We start from the raw sequence: 27,070 nt of genomic DNA on the forward strand, positions 1-27,070 counted from the left end.
GAGCCTCTAGAGGTCGCAATTATTATCCAATTGGAATGAAAATTTGCACAACATGTTTCGGTATGATATTCAAAAACTGTGCAATATAAGGTTCAAATTGCTCCATAACCTGATATAGCTGCCATATAAACCAATCAGGGATCTTGACTTCTTGAGCCTCTAGAGGTCGCAATTATTATCCGATTGGAATGAAATTTTGCACGACGTGTTTTGTTATGATATCCAACAACTGTGCCAAATAAGGTTCAAATTGCTTCATAACCTTATATAGCTGCCATATAAGCCGATCTTGGGTCTTGACTTCTTGAGCCTCTAGAGGGCGCAATTCTTATCCGATTGGAATGAAATTTTGCACAACATGTTTCGGTATGATATCCAACAACTCTGCCAAGTATGGTTAAAATCGGTACATTACCTGACATAGCTGCTATATATACCGATCTTGCATCTTGACTTCTTGAGCCTCTAGAGAGCGCAATTCTTATCCGATTGAAATGAAATTTTGCACAACGAGTTTTGTTATCATATCCAACAACTGCCATATAAACCATCCTGGGTCTTGACTTCTTGAGCCTCTAGAGGTCACAATTAAATTTTGAAATTTTGTACGACGAATCCTCTCACGACCATCAACATACGTTTTTATTATGGTCTGAATCGGTCTTTTGCCTGATACAGCTCCCATATAAAACGGTCTCTCTATTTTACTTCTTGAGACCCTAAAGGGCGCAGCTCTTATTCGAATTGGCTGGCATTTTACACAGGTGGGGGGGGGGGGGGGGTTTGTTGTCGCACGGGTTTTGTGGGATTGCACATGTATCCCTTGTTGTGGCGAGCCGCTTGCTCCAAGATCCGACGCCCGCCTCCAGCCGCCCCTAACCTTGGAACAGACGCTGATGTTGGCCATTGGTTAGTTGAAGGCGCCAATAACTCGCCTTGTCATCTCGAGCCAGTGCCACCTGAATCCTTACTGAGACTTTCCTTTTGAAAATAGACCTACACTAAAAATATATATTTTCCAAAGTTTTAGGCGTCTAGCTTTACTCCTTCGAAAGTAAGCATGCTTTCGTCAGACAAACGGATGGACGGACAGACGGACGGACATGGCTAGATCGACTTCAAATATCATGGCGATCAAGAATATGGTGTTACAATCGGAATGACGAAATTAGTATAACCCCCATCCTATGGTGGAAGGTACAAAAAAGGATAATGGATAAGAATTTCTATTTTATGAGAGCCATATCAGGTTAGTAGCCGATTCGGGTCATACTTCGTTTGGGTGTTTGAATTCATATAGTAGACATTTTAAAAATTTCAATGATTTTATCTTAGAAACAATATTTCAAAAGACTCCTCTTCCGATTTAAGTTAAATGAACAAAAGTTTAATAAAGTCTGGTTTACTATATGTGTCTCTTTAAGGCACCAAACACTTCATTTCTATCGGTTTTGTGAGAGCCAAAACCAAAAGGTCTCCATTGCTCAACTTTGATTCTTCCTATATTTTGATGAAGTTCAGTAGGTTTCAACCTTTTTCCCCTAACCTTTGGAGTTTCTTTTAATGTCCAGCGATGGCTGATAAAAGTCGTGTTACTTAAGTGGCGATAAATGGTTTCACTAATCAGCAAATTTCTCTTATCCAATATGGTGTTTATCACGCAATAGCCATTGTCAACGCAGTGTCATAATCCACAGCTGATGTTGTTACTTACTTGACAGCTTTATTTATTTGATTGTTCTTTTGTATAGTCATGGACGCTATTATGGAGTAAAGTTTCTGTTCCTTTCCTATTACAGATTTACTTGTTGTCCTTTCACTCGACTTTGCAAAATAATCATCTTCACAAGTGTTGCCATCCACTATCTTCATTATGGTTAATATTTACATTTAATTTTTAGTTTCTATTGCTGGCGACGCATATTTTCTTCGTTTTTTCCCCCTCCTGCCACATCAGCACTGATTTACTACTTAAGTTGTACGCAACCACTTGCTCGTGGCATTGTGTCATTTGGTTGATTCTTTCCATCTCTTGCAACCGGCAAACGTTGCATAGTTTGCATATCTGCTAACAAAGTTAACTTGAACGTGATGCCATTGCCATTGTGCAGATTTCTATGACTATTGAGGAGCGGTGGAATATGCTTCAAAGAACTGTAGGGAATAAACCATGTCACAATCTAATAACAACGGATGGAATATATTTAAAAATTTTATTTAAGTTTTGTAAGAAATTAGATGAAAATTGGAAAAGATTATAAATGAATAAATTCAAGGGTGTGTGGGAGAGGGAGAATATTTTGATGAATGAGAGCATGAATGTTATTGGGGCGAAATGTTTTTTTTTATAAGAAACCAGCCGAAGCGGACCCGCTCCGCTGCGCCTTCTTTAGCTCTCTAATATCTTTGTAGGGTGGGGACACTTCGCCCTGAAAGCGGACATCGAATTCGTGCCATTGTAGCCTATGACGCTAAACGCGTTCGAATCCTGGCGAGAACATCGGACAAAGCGGTGCTTATCCCCTCTTAATGTTGGCGAAATTTGCATGGTACAATGCCATGCATGGTCATTAAAAAAATTTTCTCCAAAGAGGTGTCGCACTGCGGGACGCCGTTCAGACTCGGCTAAAAAAAGGTCCCATATCATTGAGTTTAAACTTGAATCGGAAGGCACTCATTGATGTGTGAGAATTTGCCCCTTCTCGGTTCCTGGTGATAATGTTCTTCCTTAGAGTAATGTTCTCATTAGGGGAGGGATGACACTTCAGACATTTCCATTCAAATATGGATATCAAATTCGTGCTGCACTTCCAAATCCCTTTAATTTGAGCCCCATATTGCCATGGCCGGTAAATATGAACCTTTTGGAGGGTGTTTTGGGGCTGAGGCGGCCACCTGCTCTTTGCACTGAAAAAAGACATCAAGTTTGTGTTTTATTCCCAACGGAAATGAAGTTTAATTGAGGGGGTGCTTTACGGTGTACCCCAAAACACTTGGCTCCAAAATGGGATATCAAGTTCGTTTTCTGCTCTCAAAAAACTTTCATTTGAGTCCCATATTGTCCAAAGGGTCAAATAACCTATTTGACGTATCTTTAAGAGGAAAAGCGCCTCCTAGACTTGAACGGAAATTTTAATGTCATATTCGTAATCTACTCCCTAATACCTATCATTTTGAAGGCCACCGTAGAACAGAGGTTAGCATGTCCGCCTATGACGCTGAACGTCTGGGTTCAGCGGTGGTTTTTCCCTCCTAATGCTGGCAACATTTGTGAGGTACTATGCCATGTAAAGCTTCTCTCCAAAGAGGTGTCGCACTGCGGCACGCCGTTCGGACTCGGCTATAAAAAGGAGGCTCCTTATCATTGAGCTTAAACTTGAATGGGACTAAACTCATTGATATGTGAGAAGTTTGCCCCTGTTCCTTAGTGGAATGTTCATGGGCAAAATTTGCATTTGCAATAGCTATCATTTGAGTCCCATATAGCCATGGTCAGCTAATATGCCCCTTTGGGGGTAGGCGACCGACCTTCCATTACTTGGACCTAATGTTTTATGCGATATTTGTAATCTACAGCCTAAAACTTTTCATTTGAGTTCCATATTCACATGAACTTTGAATATATCTGTTTAGGGGAGTTTTGGGGTTGGGGGGGGGCCGTTGGGTACTTGGACCCAAATTTTAATACCATATTCGTTTTCTGGTCTCCAATACCTTTCATTTGATACCCTTATTGTGCCCATCCGACCACTTTCGGATATGGGTGCCGTTTTTGGGGGTAAGGGGGAGGGTCCGCCTCCACCCGATATCTAAAAATTATATAGCCTATGTACACAAATAGACAAACGTACACAATCTATGAAAATTTTAAGAAAATCGGTTCAGCCAAGTATCATATAGTCATAATGGATCTAAAGGCGTTTTTGAGGGGTGGCGAGACCCCCCTATACTTCGATCTGATATACTTTGTATGCCAGATTCGAAATCTACTCCCGAATACCTTTCATTTGAGCCCCATATTGAAATGAACACCCAGTATGTCTGTTTGGGGGAGTTTTTGAGGTTGGGGCATAGTTATGGCGTTATTGAAGGGTGGCGTGACTCCCTATACTTCGATCCGATTTTGTATGCCAAATTCGAAATCTACTCCCGAATACCTTTCATTTGAGCCCCATATTGAAATGAACGTCCAATACATCTGTTTGGGGGGTGTTATGGGGTTGGGGCGGCCCGATGGGTGCTTAGATTCACATTTTAATACCAGATTCGTATGCCACTCTCCAATACCTTTTATTTGATATCTATATTGTCCCGATCGGTCCACTTATGATTTTAGGTTGTGTTTTTGGCATTAGGGGGGAGGGTCCGTCCCCCTTCCGATACCGAAAAATTTTATAGCCTATATTTCCTTCCAGACCAACCTACACAATATGCGAAAATTTTGACCAAATTGGTTCTGCCGTTTTTCAGTCTATACGGAACAAACAAACCGAGTCCCACATATCCGTGATTGGCTAATGTGCCAATTTTTAGCGTTTTTGTGGGGGTGAGGTGACCCCCTACATTTTGACATGAATTTGTATGCCAGATTCGTTATCTACTCCCGCATACTTTTCATTTGATACCCATATTGTCCTTATCGCTCCACTTTTGATTTTGGGCGGTGTTTTTGGGGTAACGGTGGAGGGTCCGTCCCCTTCTGATATCAATTTTCTTCTTCTTCTTATATATAAAAATCAATTTGTGTTTGTTTGTATGTTTGTGTGTTCCTTATAGACTCAGAAACGGCTGAACCGATTTTCTTGAAATTTTCACAGATGGTGCATAATGACCCTGTGGTGCAAATAGGGTACTACATTTTTTGATATCTGAAGTTTTATGCCATTCAACTAAATTAATTTTGTATAAATTTTTAGAAGAATCCATGGTGGACGGTTCCCAAAATTCGGCCCGGCCGAACTTAGTACGCTTTAACTTGTTGAAATTTCAGAAGGCTTCGTTTCTACGCCAAAAAAAAAAATTGATGTGCCAAATTTAATAAGTAAAAAGGCGATAAGTTCGGCCAGGCCGAACTTTGGATACCCACCACCTCGGGAATATATGTAAACCACCTTTCATAAAAATTCGGTGAAAATTTCAAACCTTATGTCCCATATCATTTATATCTAAATATGTTCCGATTTGGACCAAATACTAATAAGTACACTAGCTATATCTAAAAAAAACAAGTAAAAACGTGCTAAGTTCGGCCGGGCCGAATCTTATATACCCTCCACCATGGATCGCATTTGTCGAGTTCTTTCCTGGCATCTCTTCTTAGGCAAAAAAGGATATAAGAAAAGAGTTGCTCTGCTATTAAAACGATATCAAGATATGGTCCGGTTCGGACCACAATTAAATTATATGTTGGAGACCTGTGAAAAATTTCAGCCAATTCGTATAAGAATTGCGTCCATTGGGGCTCACGAAGTAAAATAGAGAGAACGATTTATATGGGATCTGTATCGGGCTATAGAACGATTCAGACCATTATAAACACGTTTGTTGATGGTCATGAGAGGATCCGTCGTACAAAATTTCTGGCATATCGGATAATAATTGCGACCTCTAGGGGTCAAGAAGTCAAGATCCCAGATCGGTTTATATGGCAGCTATATCAGGTTATGAACCGATTTGAACCTTATTTGACACAGTTGTTGAAAGTAAAAATAAAATACGTCATGCAAAATTTCAGCCAAATCGGATAGGAATTGCGCCATCTAAAAGCTCAAGAAGTCAAATCCCCAGATCAGTTTATATGACAGCTATATCAGGTTATGGACCGATTTCAACCATACTTGGCACAGTTGTTGGATATTATAACGAAATACTTCGTGCAAAAATTCATTCAAATCGGATAAGAATTGTGCCCTCTAGAGGCTCAAGAAGTCAAGACCCAAGATCGGTTTATATGGCAGCTATATCAGGTTATGGACCGATTTAAACCATACTTGGCACAGTTGTTGGGTATCATAACAAAACACGTCGTGCGAAATTCCATTCCAATCGGATAAGAATTGGGCCCTCTAGAGGCTCAAGAAGTCAAGACCCAAGATCGGTTTATATGGCAGCTATATCAGGTTATGGGCCGATTTGAACCATACTTGGCACAGTTGTTGGATATCATAACAAAACACGTCGTGCACAATTTCATTCTGATCGGATAAGAATTGTGCACGCTAGAGGCTCAAGAAGTCAAGACCCAAGATCGGTTTATATGGCAGCTATATCAGGTTATGGACCGATTTGAACTATACTTGGCGCAGTTGTTGGATATCATAACAAAACACGTCGTGCAAAAATTCATTCCAATCGGATAAGAATTGCGCACTCTAGAGGCTCAAGAAGTCAAGACCCAAGATCGGTTTATATGGCAGCTATATCAAAACATGGACCGATATGGCCCATTTACAATACCAACCGACCTACACTAATAAGAAGTATTTGTGCAAAATTTCAAGCGGCTAGCTTTACTCCTTCGGAAGTTAGCGTGCTTTCGACAGACAGACGGACGGACGGACGGACGGACGGACGGACGGACGGACGGACGGACGGACGGACATGGCTAGATCGACATAAAATTTCACGACGATCAAGAATATATATACTTTATGGGGTCTCAGACGAATATTTCGAGTAGTTACAAACAGAATGACGAAATTAGTATACCCCCCATCTTATGGTGGAGGGTATAATAACCCTTTGAACCTTTGCTCTAAACAACATAAAACAAAAGCAACAAAGTGAAACTTTTTTACCTCAAAAACCTTTCATTGGAAAATAAGAAGAAAAAAAAAAGAAGAAAAGAAGAAACTTGAATACAACAGGGCAAAAGTAGGTGGTTGGTGAAACAATTTCATTGTTTCTTCATTCATTCAGGTCGAACAGCAGCTTTTGTTTGTTTATTTATGGCCACAGAGACAGAGAGTGAAATGTTTCATCCTGTATTCGTACATAGTGTAGGCGTAAGAAATGAGATTGATACAATGAAAGAAAGGTGTTGCCAACAGACCAATACCGCCATTCACACACACACGCACGCACACATAACCACTTATGAGCGGGCACCCTTCAATATCTCATCCAAAAAAACAAAAAAAAGGATACATGCATATGTAATGTTTGCTAAATTTTACTTTTCTATGGCCTTGGGCCCATATTCTCTTCACAGCTTTGCAAAGTGTTATATATCGATTGCTGAGATTTGTTGCTTTTGATATCTGATGAAAACTAGGCCCTATGCCCCACAAACACACAAATGGCAGCAAGTTTGAAAACAAAAGATTTGTTCTTAATACTTGTGTAAAGAAAGAACAACTTTTAAAAGAGAAAAATCGAAAGTTTTTTAGCGCATTTTTAGGCTTAATTAATTTACAAAAATCATTGCCTATCTTTAGGTGTACATGCGATTGGGCCTAATAATAAAAAAAAACACAGATAGAGTTGGGTTGCTCGCTAACATAATTTGTTCAAATCACCGGCTAATGGAGTTAATGCAAACTTGTTTGAATAGTCAAAAGATTTGGTAAATTTCTTGCAAGTATTTATGTGTATTGGGTTGCCCAAAAAGTAATTGCGGATTTTTTAAAAGAAAGTAAATGCATTTTTAATAAAACTTAGAATGAACTTTAATCAAATATACATACAGAGTCACAAGCTGTGAAAAAATATGTCAACGCCGACTATATGAAAAATCCGCAATTACTTTTTGGGCAACCCAATAGTATATGGTATATGGTATATTTTAACAAATAAAAGCGTGTATAGTTTTGGGGGCGAACTTTATAAATATACCACTATGGTATTTTTATACCCTACACCGGAAGGAAGAGAGATAAGCCCATTGATGAGTAAACCGATCGAATCAGAATCACTATAGAATTCCAAATCGGTATGTCTGTCCGTCTGTCTGTCTTTCAGTCCATGTTAATTTGTGTACAAAGTACAGGTCCCAATTTTCATCCCTTCGTTTTTATACCCACCACCGAAGGATGGTGGTATTTTCATTTTGTCATTCCGTTTGCAACACATCGAAATATCCATTTCCGACCCTATAAAGTATATATATTCTTGATCAGCGTAAAAATCTAAGACGATCTAGATATGTCCGTCCGTCTGTCTGTTGAAATCACGCTATTGTCTTCAAAAATAGATATATTGAGCTGAAATTTTGCACAGAGTATTTTTTTGTCCATAAGCAAGTTAAGTTCGAAAATGAGCTATATCGGACTATATCTTCATATAGTCCCCATATAGACCGATCCGCCGATTTAGGGTCTTAGGCCCATAAAAGCCACATTTATTATCCGATTTTGCTAAAATTTGGGGCAGTGAGTTGTGTTAGGCCCTTCGACATCCTTCGTCAATTTGGCGCAGATCGGTCCAGATTTGGATATAGCTGCCATATAGACCGATCCTCCGATTTAGGGTCTAAGGCCCACAAAAGCCACATTTATTATCCGATTTTGATGAAATTTGGGGCAGTGAGTTGTGTTAGGCCTTTCGACTTCCTTCGTTAATTTGGCGCAGATCGGTTCAGATTTAGATATAGCTGCCATATAGACCGATCCTCCGATTTAGGGTCTAAGGCTCATAAAAGCCACATTTATTATCCGATTTCGCTGAAATTTGGGAAAGTGAGTTGTGTTAGGCCTTTCGACTTCCTTCGTTAATTTAGCTTAGATCGGTTCAGATTTAGATATAGCTGCCATATAGACCGATCCTCCGGTTTAGGGTATTAGGCCCACAAAAGCCACATTTATTATCCGATTTTGATGAAATTCAGGACAGCGAATTGTGCAAGGCCCTTCGACTTCCTTCGTTAATTTGGTTTAGATCGGTTCAGATTTAGATATAGCTGCCATATAGACCGATCCTCCGATTTAGGGTCTTAGGCCCATATAAGACACATTTATTGTCCCATTTTGCTGAAATTTGGGACCGCGAATTGTGTAAGGCCCTTCGACATCCTTCGCTAATTTGGCTCCGATCGGTTCAGATTTGGATACAGCTGCTATATAGACCGATCCTCCGATATATGGTCTTAGGCCCATAAAAGCCACATTTATTATCCGATTTTGCTGAAATTTGGGACAGTGAGTTGTGTGAGGCCCTTAAACATATCTCTGCAATGTATCAGATCGGTTCAGATTTGGATATAGCTGCCATATAGACCGATCCGCCGATTTATGGTTTTAGGCCCACAAAATGCTCATTTATTGTCCGATGTCGCCGAAATTTGGGACAGTGAGTTATGTTAAGCCCCTTGACATACTTCTGCAATATCGCACAGATCGGTCCAGATTTGGATATAGCTGTCATATAGACCAATATCTAGGTTTTAGGTTTTGGGGCCATAAAAGACGCATTTATTGTCCGATGTCGATGAAATTTGGGACAGTGAGCTTGGTTAGGCTCTTCGACGTCATTCTTCAATTTTGCCCAGATCGGTCCAGATTTGAATATAGCTGCCATATAGACCGATCTCTCGATTTAAGGTTTTGGGCCCCTAAAAGAGGCATTTATTGTCCGATTTCGCCGAAATTTGGGACAGTGCTTTGTGTTAGGCACTTCGACATTTTTATGCAACTTGGCCCAAATCGGTCCAGATTTGAATATAGCTGCCATATAGACCGATCTCTCGGTTTAAAGTCTTGGCCCCACAAAAGGCGCATTTATTGTCCGATTTCACTGAAATGTGACACAGTGACTTATGTTAGGCTTTTCGACATCCGTATCGTATATAGTTCAGAACGTTTTTTTATACCCTCCACCATAAGATGGGGGGTATACTAATTTCGTCATTCTGTTTGTAACTACTCGAAATATTCGTCTGAGACCCCATAAAGTATATATATTCTTGATCGTCGTGAAATTTTATGTCGATCTAGCCATGTCCGTCCGTCCGTCCGTCCGTCCGTCCGTCCGTCCGTCTGTCTGTCGAAAGCACGCTAACTTCCGAAGGAGTAAAGCTAGCCGCTTGAAATTTTGCACAAATACTTCTTATTAGTGTAGGTCGGTTGGTATTGTAAATGGGCCATATCGGTCCATGTTTTGATATAGCTGCCATATAAACCGATCTTGGGTCTTGACTTCTTGAGCCTCTAGAGTGCGCAATTCTTATCCGATTGGAATGAATTTTTGCACGACGTGTTTTGTTATGATATCCAACAACTGCGCCAAGTATAGTTCAAATCGGTCCATAACCTGATATAGCTGCCATATAAACCGATCTTGGGTCTTGACTTCTTGAGCCTCTAGCGTGCGCAATTCTTACCCGATCAGAATGAAATTTTGCACGTCGTGTTTTGTTATTATATCCAACAACTGTGCCAAGTATGGTTCAAATCGGTTCATAACCTGATATAGCTGCCATATAAACCGATCTTGGGTCTTGACTTCTTGAGCCTCTAGAGTGCGCAATTCTTATCCGATTGGAATGAAATTTTGCACGACGTGTTTTGTTATGATATCCAACAACTGTGCCAAGTATGGTTCAAATCGGTTCATAACCTGATATAGCTGCCATATAAACCGATCTTGGGTCTTGACTTCTTGAGCCTCTAGAGTGCGCAATTCTTATCCGATTGAAATGAAATTTTGCACGACGTGTTTTGTTATGATATCCAACAACTGTGCCAAGTATGGTTCAAATCGGTTCATAACCTGATATAGCTGCCATATAAACCGATCTTGGGTCTTGACTTCTTGAGCCTCTAGCGTGCACAATTCTTATCCGATCAGAATGAAATTGTGCACGACGTGTTTTGTTATGATATCCAACAACTGTGCCAAGTATGGTTCAAATCGGCCCATAACCTGATATAGCTGCCATATAAACCGATCTTGGGTCTTGACTTCTTGAGCCTCTAGAGGGCCCAATTCTTATCCGATTGGAATGGAATTTCGCACGACGTGTTTTGTTATGATACCCAACAACTGTGCCAAGTATGGTTTAAATCGGTCCATAACCTGATATAGCTGCCATATAAACCGATCTTGGGTCTTGACTTCTTGAGCCTCTAGAGGGCACAATTCTTATCCGATTTGAATGAATTTTTGCACGAAGTATTTCGTTATAATATCCAACAACTGTGCCAAGTATGGTTGAAATCGGTCCATAACCTGATATAGCTGTCATATAAACTGATCTGGGGATTTGACTTCTTGAGCTTTTAGATGGCGCAATTCCTATCCGATTTGGCTGAAATTTTGCATGACGTATTTTATTTTTACTTTCAACAACTGTGTCAAATAAGGTTCAAATCGGTTCATAACCTGATATAGCTGCCATATAAACCGATCTGGGATCTTGACTTCTTGACCCCTAGAGGTCGCAATTATTATCCGATATGCCAGAAATTTTGTACGACGGATCCTCTCATGACCATCAACAAACGTGTTTATAATGGTCTGAATCGTTCTATAGCCCGATACAGATCCCATATAAATCGTTCTCTCTATTTTACTTCGTGAGCCCCAATGGACGCAATTCTTATACGAATTGGCTGAAATTTTTCACAGGTCTCCAACATATAATTTAATTGTGGTCCGAACCGGACCATATCTTGATATCGTTTTAATAGCAGAGCAACTCTTTTCTTATATCCTTTTTTGCCTAAGAAGAGATGCCAGGAAAGAACTCGACAAATGCGATCCATGGTGGAGGGTATATAAGATTCGGCCCGGCCGAACTTAGCACGTTTTTACTTGTTTTTCTTTTTTTCTCGAATTTTCATTTTCCTTTATTTGTTTAAACAGCAAAAGCCTTTGAAGTATTGCACCCGAGTAAGTTATTGGAAAAATGCTTTGATTTTTCATTTGCCAATAGTTTTGCTTTGATATTTGATAAAGTTTTTGTGCATAGTTGTAAAAATTAAACCACATGCCTACGTTTGCATGTATGTGTGGTGATGGTTGACCTGAACTTTTAACAGAGATTAGTTTTTGACGAAAAGTATTTGGTGAAGGTAATACAAACAGTGAGAAACTTTTGAAAAAGAGAACTTATATGTATTGGGTTGCCCAAAAAGTAATTGCGGATTTTTCATATAGCCGGCGTTGACAAATTTTTTCACAGCTTGTGACTCTGTAATTGCATTCTTTCTTCTGCCAGCTATCAGCTGTTACTTTTAGCTTGCTTTAGAAAAAAAGTGTTAGAAAAGTATATTTAATTAAAGTTCATTCTAAGTTTGAATTAAAAATGCATTTACTTTCTTTTAAAAAATCCGCAATTACTTTTTGGGCAACCCAATATATGGGAAAGAGACCTACATTATTTGGTGTTAGGGTTTACCATGGTGGTCTTATCTTAAAACAAATTTGTCAGCTAGGAATGAGTGAATGATAAGGACTCAAGAAATCAAATCATTTATATGGGAGCTATACCAGGTCATAGACAATCCCATGGCAACCGGTTGTATGTACCGTATTGGCCCGATGAAAGCCTTCATGGGCAAGTGCTGCCGCCTCAGTGTACAACACACTGCTACAACAACAACAACAAGAACAACAACATAGACCGATTTCTTAGTACAGTTGTTGTAAGACTTAACAAAACACTACACTACTCAAGAAGTCAAATCCGGAAGATCGGTTTATATAAAAGAGTTGCGTGACTGAATGATTGCTGATTGACGGATCATCGCTCAGCCCAAACGGCTGAAGCTAGAATCATGAAATTTTGCACAAATGTTGGCCTTGGGTCATAGACACTATGTAAGGCTGGATTTGAATAAATTCATATGTAAACGTACTAAAAACACCAAAAAGTACGAAATGGTACATATTTGCCCAGCGCGAACGGAGAGGGCTAGAATTATTTTCTTGAGCTTAAATTAGAGGGCGTCTAGAAAAAATGAGGTTTGGCGAAAGAAATTTGGAAAAAACGTATCGAAAGTGGGCACAGTACGTTTTGTACCGCAATTGGTACTATTTGGTACCTTTTTTTGTAAATTGAACTAGAGCTCTGAATTTTTCGAACACAGGTACACTATAGCAGCCTTGACTGGGTGAATGTAAGAGTGAACGGAGAGGGCTAGAATTATGTTCATGAGCTTCAAATAGGGCGTCTAGAAAAAATGAGGTTTGGCGAAAAAAAAAATTGGAAAAACATACCGAAAGTGGGCACAGTACGTTTTGTACCGGAATTGGTACTATTTGGTACCTTTTTTTGTAAATTGAACTAGAGCTCTGAATTTTTCGAACACAGATACACTATAGCAGCCTTGACTGGGTGAATATAAGAGTTTTTGGAAATTTGTACATTTAGGTACTAAAAAAAGTACCAAAAATGGTACGAAATGGGTGGACTTTGTACAGGGCGGATGGATAGAGGTAGAATTTTGAAATTTGACTTAAAAGAAACGGGTGCAAAAGGATGAGGGTAGAAAGAAAGAAGTAAAATCGTGCTAAGTTCGGCCGGGTCAAATCTTATATACCCTCCACCATGGATCGCATTTGTCGAGTTCTTTTCCCGGTATCTTCTTTTTGGGCAAACAAAGGACAAAAAATGCTATCAAGTTATGGTCTGATTCGGACCATAATCGAATTAAAAGGCAGAGACCATTGTAGAAGGCATTGTGTAAAATTTTAGCCAATTTGGATAAGAATTGCGCCCTTTCGGGGCTCAAGAAGTAAAATAGAGAGGTTTATATGGGAGGCCATAGACCGATTCAGACCCTATTTGACATGTATGTTGAAGGTCATGGGAGAAGCCGTTTTACAAAATTTCAGCTAAATCGGATATTAATTACGCCCTTTAGAGGCTCTAGAAGTGAAGACCCTAGATCGGTTTATATGGCAGCTATATCAGGGAATGAATCGCTATGAACCATAAAATGGGCAGTTGTTGGAAGACATAACGAAGTCACATCGGGAGATCGGTTTATATGGGAGTTATATCAGGTTGTAAACCGATTTGAACCCTACTCGGTACCGTTTTCGTTATTCATAACAGAACACTAGGTGCAAAATTTGAACCAAATTGGACAAAGATTGAGACTTCCAGATGCTTAAGACGTTAAATCGGGATATCGGTTTATATGGGAGCTATATCAGGTTATAGATCGATTTATAGCGTACTAGGCACAGTTGTTGGAAGTTATAACATAAACCTACGTACAAAATTTCAGCCGGATCGGACAAAAATTGCTGCTTGTAAGGGTTCAAGAAGTCAAATCGGAAGATCGGTTATATGGGACCTATACCAGGTTAAAGACCAATTCGGGCTGCATTCAAACACAGTTGTTGAGGGTCAAAACGGAACACTACATTGAAAATTTCAGCCAAATCAGATAACAATTGCGGCTTGTAAGGGCTGAAAAAGTCAAATCGGTAGATCGGTTTTTAAGGGAACTATATCAGGTTATAGACCGATTGGGACCGTACTAGGCACAGTTGTTGAAAGTTATAAAAGCACACTACGTGCGAAATTCCAGCCAAATCGGACGAAAATTGCTGCTGGTAAGGGCTTCAGAAGTCAAATCGGGAGATCGTTTTATATGGGAGTTATATCATGTTATGGACCGATTTGAGCTATACTCGATACAGTTGTAATTCATAACAGAACACTATGTGCAAAATTTTAGCCAAATCGGACAAAAATTGCGGCTTCCAGGTGCACGAAAAGTCAAATCGGGAGATCGCTTTACATGGGAGCTATATCCAAATCAGAACTGTTGTCGACAGCCCTAACACAACTCAAATGCAAAATGCAAATTTTGTCCATGAACATTCCACTAAGGAACAGGGGCAAATTTCTTACATATCAATGAGTGCAGTCCGATTCAAGTTTAAGCTCAATGATAAGGGGCCTCCTTTTTATCGCCGAGTCCGTGGCGTGGCGCAGTGCAACACCTCTTTGGAGAGAAGTTTTACATGGCATTGTACCTCACAAATGTTGCCAGCATTAGGAGGGGAAAAGCTCTGCTGAAAATTTTTTCTGATGGTCTCGCCTGGATTTGAACTCAGGCGTTCAGCGTCATAGGCGGACATGCTAACCTCTGCGCTACGGTGGCCTCCCCCTAACACAACTCACTGTCCCAAATGTTAGCGAAATCGGGCAATAAATGCGCCTTTTATAGGCCGAAAACCTTAAATCGAGAGATCGGCCAATATGGCAGCTATATCCAAATCTGGACTGATCTGGGCCAAATTGAAGAAGGATGTCAAAGGCCTTAACGTAACTCATTGTGCCTCATTTCAGTGCAATCGGACAAAAAATGCGCCTTTTATGGGACCAAAACTTTAAATCGAGAGATCGGTCTATATGGACACTATATCCAAATCTGGACCAATCTGGGCCAAATTGAAGAAGGTTGGCGAAGACCCCAGCACAATTCATTGTTACAAATTTCAGCAAAATCGGATAATAAGTGTGACTTTTATGGGACCAAAACCTTAAATCCAAAGATCGGTCTATATGGCAGCTATATCCAAATCTGGACTGATCTCATCCAAATTTAAGAAGGTTGTCGAAAGTCCTAACACAACTCACTGTCCCAAATTTTGGCGAAATCGGATATTAAATGCGCCTTTTTTAGACCGAAAACCTTAAATCAAGAGATCGGTCTATATGGACACTATATATAAATCTGGACCGATCTGGGCCAAATTGAGGAAGAATGTCGATGGGCTTATCACAAGTCACTATCCCCAATTTTAGCAAAATCGGATAATAAATGAGCTTTTTATAGACTCAAAATCTTATATTGAGAGATCGGTTTTTATGGCAGCTCTATACAAATCTGGACCCATCGGGGCCAAATTGAAGAAGGATGTCGACTGGCCTATCACAATTCACTGCCCCAAATTTTAGCAAAATCGGATAATTAATGAGGCTTTTATGGGCCCAAGACCCTAAATCGAGAGATCGGCCTATATGGCAGCTATATCCAAATCTGGACTGATCTGGGCCAAATTGAATAAGGATGTCGAAAGGCCTATCACAACTCACTGTCCCAAATTGCAGCAATATCGGACAATAAATGCGCCTTTTATGGGACAAAAACCTTAAATCGAGAGATCGGCCTATATGACAACTATATTCAAATCTGAACCGATCTGAACCAAATTGCAGAAAGATATCGAACAGCCTTACATAACTGACTGTCCCAAATTTCAGCGAGATTGGACAATATATGCGCCTTTTATAGGCCGAAAACATTAAATCGAGAGATCGTTCTATATGGCAGCTATATCCAAATCTGGGCCGATCTATATGGCAGCTATATCCAAATCTGGACTGATCTCATCCAAATTTAAGAAGGTTGTCGAAAGTCCTAACACAACTCACTGTCCCAAATTTTGGCGAAATCGGATATTAAATGCGCCTTTTTTAGACCGAAAACCTTAAATCAAGAGATCGGTCTATATGGACACTATATATAAATCTGGACCGATCTGGGCCAAATTGAGGAAGAATGTCGATGGGCTTATCACAAGTCACTATCCCCAATTTTAGCAAAATCGGATAATAAATGAGCTTTTTATAGACTCAAAATCTTATATTGAGAGATCGGTTTTTATGGCAGCTCTATACAAATCTGGACCCATCGGGGCCAAATTGAAGAAGGATGTCGACTGGCCTATCACAATTCACTGCCCCAAATTTTAGCAAAATCGGATAATTAATGAGGCTTTTATGGGCCCAAGACCCTAAATCGAGAGATCGGCCTATATGGCAGCTATATCCAAATCTGGACTGATCTGGGCCAAATTGAATAAGGATGTCGAAAGGCCTATCACAACTCACTGTCCCAAATTGCAGCAATATCGGACAATAAATGCGTCTTTTATGGGACAAAAACCTTAAATCGAGAGATCGGCCTATATGACAACTATATTCAAATCTGAACCGATCTGAACCAAATTGCAGAAAGATATCGAACAGCCTTACATAACTGACTGTCCCAAATTTCAGCGAATTCGGACAATAAATGCGCCTTTTATAGGCCGAAAACCTTAAATCGAGAGATCGGCCTATATGGCAGCTATATCCAAATCTGGACCGATCTGAGCCAAATTGAACAAGGTTTTCGAAGGCCCTATCACAATTCACTGTTCCAAATTTCGGCGAAATCGGACAGTAATTGCGCCTTTTATGGACCGAAAACCTTAAATCGAGGAAATCGGTCTACATGACAGCTATATCCAAATCTAGACCGATCAGGGCCAACTTGCAAAAACGTGTCGAAGAGCCTAACACAACTCACTGTCCCAAATTTCGGCGAAAGCGGGCAATAAATGCGGCTTTTAGGGGCCCATTACCTTAAATCGTGAGATCGGTCTATATGGCAGCAATATTCAAATCTGGACCGATCTAGGCCAAATTGCAAAAAGGTATCGGAAGGCCTATCACAACTCACTGTCAGAAATTTCAGCAATATCGGACAATAAATGCGTCTTTTATGGGACCAAAACCTTAAATCGAGAGATCGGTCTATATGGCAGCTATATCCAAATCTGGACCCATCGGGGCCAAATTGAAGAAGGATGTCGACGGGCCTATCACAGCTCACTGTCCCAAATTTTAGCAAAATCGGATAATAAATGTGGCTTTTATGGGCCGAAAAGCTAAAATCGAGATCGGTCTATATGGTAGCAATATTCAAATCTGGACCGATCTAGGCCAAATTGAAGGAGGATGTCAAAGGCTTTAATGCAACTCATTGTCTCAAATTTTGGGAAAATCGGACAATAAATGCGGATGGTTTTGGACCCATAAAAAGGTCCAAAACCTTAAATCGAGAGATCGGTCTATATGGCAGCTATATCCAAATCAGGACCGATCTGGGCCAAATTGAAAAAGGATGTTGAAGGGCCTATCACAACTAACTGTCCCAAATTTCTGCAAAATCGTATAGTAAATTTGGCTTTTATGGGCCTAATACCTTAAATCAGCGGATCGGTCTATATGGGGGCTATATCAAAATATAGTCCGATATATCCCATCTTCGAACCTAACCTGCCTACGGCCAAAACAAGAATCTGTGCAAAGTTTCAGCTCAATATCTCTATTTTTAAAGACTGTGGCGTGATATCAACAGATAGAAGGACAGACGGACGGACATGGCTATATGGTCTTAGATTTTTTATAGGGTCGGATGTTCGATGTGTTGCAAACGGAATGACAAAAAGAATATACCCCCATCCTATGGTGGTGGGTATAGAAATATGTGGATTTTTGCGTTTACCTTTAAGGATGGATACCCCAGGTGATATTACGAGGAGATCAGTGGCCACAGTAGCGATTAAATGGGACTTAGTATTGACCTGGAGCTTGCCAAGTTAAAACCACTCAGAAAAGTTTCTGCGTATGTATCATCCTTTACTTTATCCAAGCGCCTATTTGATTGTACCAAAAAAACATATTTCATATTAAGAGACAACATTCTGCTGACTTGACATTATCAACATTCTATTATAAAGTGGCTGATTTTTATCCCTAAACATAGCAGGCAATTCTTTTCTCTCTCTCTCTCTCACTCTCTTTCTTTCTCTCTTTGTATCTTATTCCGAATCCACACACAATATATTTGTGTATTTTCACAAATTCACTCATAATTTATGGCTGCCTTTTAATAATCGAAACTTAGCATATCACAACCAATAAACTTTTGTACGATTCCAAAAATCCCAAGACATTTGTCAATGGGGTGTTTGGGATCAACCCCTCCTATTCCCTCTGCCCCCCCCCCCCAAAAAAAAAAGCCCAAAACTACAAAGAAAGACAAGATAAATCTAACCCCACATTAACGCCGTAACACTGAGAGGGCAGATGTTTCAAATTGGCAGTGGTGCCTTGTGATGCCGCATACAAAGTTAAGTGGGCAGAAGAGCCTCTATGTGTGTGTGAGTGGGTTTTAAGGCAAGGGTGTGCGTAAAAGTATGTGTGCGAATACAACATAACATATCCCAGAATGTGTGCTTTTATTTTCCAAGGAAATGATATTTTGCAATAACATTTGCATTTGCATATGCTCGTTCATATATCAGCATTTGTGCTACGTTTGTAGTTTTTTGCCTTTTTAGTTGCTTTTTGTTTATTTTTGCATTTCATACTTGATCGTGTGGGAATGTGTGCTAAATGTGTTTTCATCACAGTTTGTGCGATTTCCTTTATTAAACATTTTTGCCATCATTTCGACTCCAACGGAAATGCTCTAGGCATTTGTGTGTGAGTGTGTGTTGAAACATATGTGCAGTGTTAGAAAAAATTAGGCAAATATTTTTATACCCTCCACCATAGAATGGGGGTATACTAGTTTCGTCATTCTGTTTGTAACACCTCGAAATATGCGTCTGAGACCCCATAGAGTATACCTTGATCGTCATGTCATTTTAAGTCGATCTAGCCATGTCCGTCCGTCCGTCTGTCGAAAGCACGGTAACTTTCGAAGGAGTTAAGATAGACGCTGATCTTGGGTCTTGACTCCTGGAGCCAATAGAGCGACCAATTCTCATCCGATTTTCCTGGAATTTTGCCTGAGGTGTTTTGTTATGACTTTCAATAACTGTGCTAAGTATGGCGCAAATCGGTACCTAAACTGATATAGCTGCCATATAAACCGATCGGGATCTTGACTTCTTGAGCCTCTAGAGGGCGTAGTTCTCATACGATTTGGAAGAAATTTTGTGCAACGATTTGTCTCATGACCCTCAACAAACGTATCTTATATGGACTGAATCGATCAATAGCTTGATACAGCTCCCATATAAACCGATCTCCCGATTTTGCTTCTTGAGCCCCTACAAGGCGCAATTCGGTCCAGCCGAACTTAGCACGCTCTTACTTGTTATACCCACCACCGAAGGAAGGGGGTATATTCATTTTGTCATTCCGTTTGCAACACATCGAAATATCTATTTCCGACCCTATAAAGTATATATATTCTTGATCAGCGTAAAAATCTTAGACGATCTAGACATATCCGTCCGTCTGTCTCTTGAAATCACGCTGCAGTCTTTAAAACTTGAGGTATTGAGCTGAAACTTTGCACAGAATCTTTTTTTGTACATAATCAGGATAAGTTCGAAGGTGGGCTATATCGGACTATATCTTCATATAGCCCCCATATAGACCGATCCGCCGATTTAGGGTATTAGGCCAATAAAAGCCACATTTATTATCCGATTTTGCTGAAATTTGAGACAGTGGGTTGTCTTAGGCCCTTCACATTCCTTCTTCAATTTGGATCAGATCGGTTCAAATTAAGATAAAGGGTGATTTTTTTGAGGTTAGGATTTTCATGCATTAGTATTTAACAGATCACGTGGGATTTCAGACATGGTGTCAAAGAGAAAGATGCTCAGTATGCTTTGACATTTCATCATGAATAGACTTACTAACGAGCAACGCTTGCAAATCATTGAATTTTATTACCAAAATCAGTGTTCGGTTCGAAATGTGTTCATTCACCGTAACGTTGCGTCCAACAGCATCTTTGAAAAAATACGGTCCAATGATTCCACCAGCGTACAAACCACACCAAACAGTGCATTTTTCGGGATGCATGGGCAGTTCTTGAACGGCTTCTGGTTGCTCTTCACTCCAAATGCGGCAATTTTGCTTATTTACGTAGCCATTCAACCAGAAATGAGCCTCATCGCTGAACAAAATTTGTCGATAAAAAAGCGGATTTTCTGCCAACTTTTCTAGGGCCCATTCACTGAAAATGATTTGCAAGCGTTGCTCGTTAGTAAGTCTATTCATGATGAAATGTCAAAGCATACTGAGCATCTTTCTCTTTGACACCATGTCTGAAATCCCACGTGATCTGTCAAATACTAATGCATGAAAATCCTAACCTCAAAAAAATCACCCTTTATATCTGCCATATAGACCCATTTCTCGATTTAAGGTTTTGGGCCCATAAAAGGTGCCTTTATTGTCAGATGTCGCCGAAATTTTGGACAGTGAGTTTTGTTAAGCCCTTCGATCGGTTCAGATTTATATATAGCTGCCATAAAGAACGATCTCTTGATTTAAGGTCTTGGGCCCATAAAAGGCGCATTTTTTACCCGTTTTTGACAAAATTTGGGACAGTGATTGCGTTGGGCTCTCAGACATTTTTCTACGATTTTGCTCAGATCTGTTCGGATTTAGATATAGCTGCCATATAGACCGATCTCTTGATTAAAGGTCTTTGGCCCATAAAAGGCGCATTTATTTTCCGATTTCGCCGAAATTCGGGACAGAGAGTTGTGTTAGGCAACTTGACATCCTTCTTCAATTTGGCCCAGATCGGTCCAGATTTGGATATAGCTGCCATATAGACCGATCCTCCAATTTAGGGTCTTAGGCCCATAAAAGCCACATTTATTGTCCGATTTCGCTGAAATTTGGGGCACTGTGTTGTGTAAGGCCCTTCAACATCCTTTTTTAATATGTCCCAGATCGGTCCAGTTTTGGATATACCTGTCATATAGACCGATCCGGCGATTTAGGGTCTTAGGCCCATAAAAGCCATATTTATATTCCGCTTATGCTGAAATTTGGGACAGTGTGTTTGGCTCAGATCGGTCCAGATTTGGATATAGCTGTTATATATACCGATCCTCCGATTTAGGGTCTTAGGCCCATAAAAGCTACATTTATTATCCGATTTTGCAGAAATATGGGACAGTAAGTTGTTCTAGGCCCTTCGACATTTTTCTTCAATTTGATCCTGATCGGTTCAGATTTGGATATAGCTGCCATATGGACCGATCCTCCGATTTAAGGTTTTGGGCCCATGAAAGGCGCATTTATTGCCCGATGTTGCCGAAATTTGGGACAGTGAGTTAAGTTATGTCCCTTTACATACTTCTGCAATATGGTACAGATCGGTCCAGATTTGGATATAGCTGCCATATAGACCGATCTCTTGATTAAGGGTTTTGAGCCCATATATGGCGCATTTAATGTCCGATTTTGCTGCAATTTGGGACAGTGAGTTGTGTTAGGCCCTTCGACATCCTTTGTTAATTTGGGCCCTTTGGTCCAGTTTTGGATATAGCTGCCATATAGACCGATCCTCCGATTTAGGGTCTTAGGACCATAAAAGTCACATCTATTGTCCGATTTTGCCGAAATTTGGGACAGTGAGTTGTGTAAGGCCCTTCGACATCCTTTTTTAATATGTCCCAGATCGGTCCAGTTTTGGATATACCTGTCACATAGACCGATCCGGCGATTTAGTGCCATAGGTCCATAAAAGGCACATTTTTTGTCCGGTGTCGCCGAAATTTGGGACAATGAGTTGTGTTAGGCCCTTCGACATCTTTTTTCAATTTGGCCCAGATCGTTCCAGATTTGAATATAGCTGCCATAAAGAACGATCTCTCGATTTAAGATTATGGGCCCATAAATGGCGCATTTATCGGCCGATTTCGGCGAAATTTAGGACACTGACAAAATTGAACAATGACCTGTACCACTCAATGTCCGTGCCGAATTTGGTCCAAATCGGACCCTATTTCGATATAGCTGCCATGGGGGCATAAATTATGCATTTTTCACCGGATTACGACGAAAGGTGGTTTACATATATACCCGAAGTAAAGTGCATGCTACGTTCGTCCCGGCCGAAGTTAACATATTTTTACTTGTTTTGTAGATGATTTCGTTGAGGCCAATTTCCCTTGTTTTAGATATTGGCACAGAGGGCGCTCCATCTTCTGCATCAGTTCTTTTAATTTCCCTTAATTGGTCATTCTTGGAATTCAGTGTGGCTTCCATTTCGTGCTCAACGATATTCGGTGGTGTGCGCATAAGTTTGAAAATATTCTCGGTGTAGTAATACTCGTAGTTGCCTGCATATTTGTTAAGGGTAAATTTTTACGGATGGAAATTTTGCACAAAACAAAATGTAACATTTCAATATCGAATTTAATATTGACGCCGTGTGCGTGTGTTTGAGTGTAGGTTTTCTGTGCTGCTATAAGGGCTGCATGTGTTTGGTGGATTTTAGAGTATGCGAATTTTTTCTGTGAATGTGGCAAATATCGATATGCAGTGTTGTCTCAGTTGCCCTAAACGTGGTGTCCTGCACAAGTTCTGCTGCTTGTTAAAGCAAAACTTGTCATTATATGGAAAAGGCTAAAAGCTTTCTTCTATCACCCTCCTAGGGAGCCTTGCAGCTGTTCTCTCTAACTCGCTTTGATGTATATTTGTGCCATTGGTTTGGCCAATGTATTCCACATACGACGACATTTCAATAATAAAATAAGCGTTTTATTTTATTTTTCAATTCCGCTTTTTTCCCACATTACATCTAACAAATATTCTCGTTTTGGTGTTTTTTTTTAAGTATTTTTCAGTTGCTTCTGTTTAATATTTGATACCGCGGGGAAGTTTTGGTATTCCAGGCATGCCATATTGCATTGCATTTTTTTTTTTTTTTTTGAAATTGGATCATATTGCTGATTTATACATTTGATTCAATTAAGATTGGGATAGGAAGGGATTCCATTGGCTTTTGCGGAATAGCAGAGGATATCACTGGCGATATGAAATAATGCATTAAACGATATGCAATACATCGGGAAGGTTAGTCTGGCATATGCTGCATCAATTATGGCATATTTTTGTGTTCAATTAAAAATATTTTAAAATTTTGATGTGGCTTTTGATTACCAACATATTGTGAATCACATAACTATACTGTAAAATGTAGGAAAAATTGGTCCACTTTCGTTAAAATGTGAAAAAAGCTCAGCGCAGCAAGTCTGGCTCAGCTATTCATTCTTAAAAAATCTCATTACACTTTGAGCATACATCCTCTAGGGTATAAGGGATCCAAATGACGTTTTAGCTGGACTTCATCCCGTACTTAATTACTTTAAAGAATATAATATAATGCTTAAATATTTTTTTTAATGATTTAATGATTAAATTCTTCATTACATAATGCAGTTTTTCAACAATGCCCATAATCAAAACGCCGTTTATGCATATTTTCTGCACTGTTTTTGTGCCGGCGAACAACTTAATGACATTGCAATGGTTTAACATAACATTCGTTAATGATTAATGTCCTCTAGGGCTTCAACATTTAGTTTAACAAACTGGTTAATGAGGTTTTAAAATCATTAGTAAAGCGAACAAGAACAAAAAAATAAAAAACAAGTAAAAGCGTGCTAAGTTCGGTCGGCCGACTTTGGATACCCTCCACCAAGGATAGCATTTGTCGAGTTCTTGCCACGGTATCTCTTTTTAGGCCAACATATGACAAAAGAAAAGAATTGAAAAATTTCAGCCAACTCGCATCAAAAGTGCGTCCTTTAGGGGCCCAAGAAATAAAATAGGAATATCGGTTTATATGGGAGCTATATCAGGCTATAGACCGATTCAGAGCATAATTTACACGTATATTGAAGGTCATGGAAGAAGTCGTTGTACAAAATTTCAGGCAAATCGGATAATAATTGCGATCTCTAGAGGCTCAAGAAGTCAAGATCCCAGATCCGTTTATATGGCAGCTATATCAAGATATGCACCGATTTTCACCATACTAAGCGTAGTTGTTGAAAGTGCTACCAAAACACTACGTGCCAAAATTCATTCAAATTGGATAAGAATTGCGCCCTCTAGAGGCTCAAGAAGTCAAGAAACAAGATCGGTTTATATGGAAGCTATATCAGGTGATGGACCGATTTGAACCATACTTGGCACAGTTGTTGGATATCATAACAAAACACGTCGTGCAAAATTTCTTTTCGATCGGATAAGAATTGCGCTCTCTAGAGGTTCAAGAAGTCAAGACCAAGATCGGTTCATATGACAGCTATATCAGGTTATGAACCAATTTGAACAAAACTTGGCACAGTTCTTGGATATCATAACAAAACACGTCGCGCAAAATTTCTTTTCGATCGGATAAGAATTGCGCTCTCTAGAGGCTCAAGAAGTCAAGATTCAAGATCGGTTTATGTGACAGCTATATCAAGATATGCACCGATTTGAACCATACTAAGCGTAGTTGTTGAAAGTGCTACCAAAACACTACGTGCCAAAATTCATTCAAATTGGATAAGAATTGCGCCCTCTAGAGGCTCAAGAAGTCAAGACCCAAGATCGGTTTATATGACAGCTATATAAGGTTATGGACCGATTTGAACCATACTTATCACAGTTGTTGGATATCGTAATAAAACACGTCGTGCAAAATTTCATTCCAATCGGATAAGAATTGCGCACTCTAGAGGCTCAAGAAGTCAAGACCCCAGATCGGTTCATATGGCAGCTATATCAGGTTATGAACCGATTTGAACCATATTTGGCACAGTTGTTGGAAGTGCTACCAAAACACTACGTGCAAAATTTCAATTAAATCGGACGAGAATTGCGACCTCTAGAGGCTCAAGAAGTCAAGATCCCAGATCGGTTTATATGGCAGCTATATCAGGTTATGGACCAACTAAAACCATATTTCACACAGTTGTTGAAAGTCATAACAAACCACTTCTTGCAAAGTTTCAGCCAAATCGGATAAGAATTGCGCCCTCTATAGGCTCAAAAAGTCAAGATCCCAGATCCGTTTATATGACAACTATATCAGGTTATGCACCGATTTTCACCATAGTGAGCACAGTTGTTGGAAGTGATACTAAAACACTACATGCAAAATTTCAATAAAATCGGATAAGAATTGCGCCTTCTAGAGGCTTAAGCAGTCAAGACCCCAGATCGGTTTATATGGGAGCTATAACAGGTTATAGACCGATTTCAACCATACTTAACACAGTTGTTGGATATCATAACAAAACATGTCGTGCAGGATTTCATTTCAATGGGATAAGAATTGCGCACTCTAGAGGCTCAAGAAGTCAAGACCCAAGATCGGTTTATATGGCAGCTATATCAAACATGGACCGATTTGGCCCATTTACAATGCCAACCGACCTACACTAATAATAAGTATTTGTGCAAAATTTCAAGCAGCTAGCTTAACTCCTTCGAAAGTTAGCGTGCTTTCGACAGACATACGGACGGACGGACGGACGGACAGACGGACAGACATGGCTAGATCGATATAAAATGTCGCGACGATCAAGAATATATATACTTTATGGGGTCTAAGACGAATATTTCGAGTAGTTACAAACAGAATGACGAAATTAGTATACCCCCCACCCTATGGTGGAGGGTATAAAAATATTGGTATTTTTGTTAGCTATATCCTAATATAGACCGATCTGAAGAATATTCGACACATATATGGAAAAGCCTAACATAAGTCACTGTGTCAAATTTCAGCGAAATCGGACAATAAAGGCGCCTTTTATGGGCCCCATACCTTAAATCGAGAGATCAGTCTATATGGCAGCTATATCCAAATCTGGATTGATCTGGTTCAAATCGAAGAAGGATGTCGAGGGGCCTAACACAACTCACTGTCCCAAAAAATGCGCTTTTTATGGGCCCAAAGCCTCGACTCGAGAGATCGGTTTCTATGACAGCTATATTAAAATCTGAGCCGATCAAGGCCAAATTGAAGAAGTATGTCGAGGGGCTTAACTTTACTCACTGTCCCAAGTTTCGGCGAAATCGGAAAATAAAGACACCTTTCATAGGCCCGAAACCTTAAATCGAGCGATCAGTCTATATGATAGCTACATCCAAATCTGGACCGATCTGTGCCATATAGCATAAGTATGTCGAAGGGCCTAACGCAACACACAGTCCCAAATTTCGGAGAAATCGGACAATAAATGCGCCTTTTATGGGCGCAAGACCTTAAATCGAGAGATCGATCTATATGACAGCTATATCCAAAGCTGGACCGATCTGTGCCATATTGCACATATATATGTCGAAGGGCCTAACACAACCCACTGTCCCAAATTTTTATGGGGCCAAGATTTTAAATCGAGATATCGGTCTATATGGCAGCTTTATCCATAACTGCACCGATCTGGGCCAAATTGAAACAGGATGTCGAAGGGCCTAACATAACTCACTGTCCCAATTTTCGGCGAAATCGGACAATAAATGCGTCTTTTATGAGGCCGAAATCTTAAATCGAGAGATCGGTCCTATCCAAATCTG

The sequence above is a fragment of the Stomoxys calcitrans genome, chromosome 1 (assembly GCF_963082655.1).
Source record: "Stomoxys calcitrans chromosome 1, idStoCalc2.1, whole genome shotgun sequence".
In the NCBI taxonomy this organism is placed as follows: Eukaryota; Metazoa; Arthropoda; class Insecta; order Diptera; family Muscidae; genus Stomoxys; species Stomoxys calcitrans.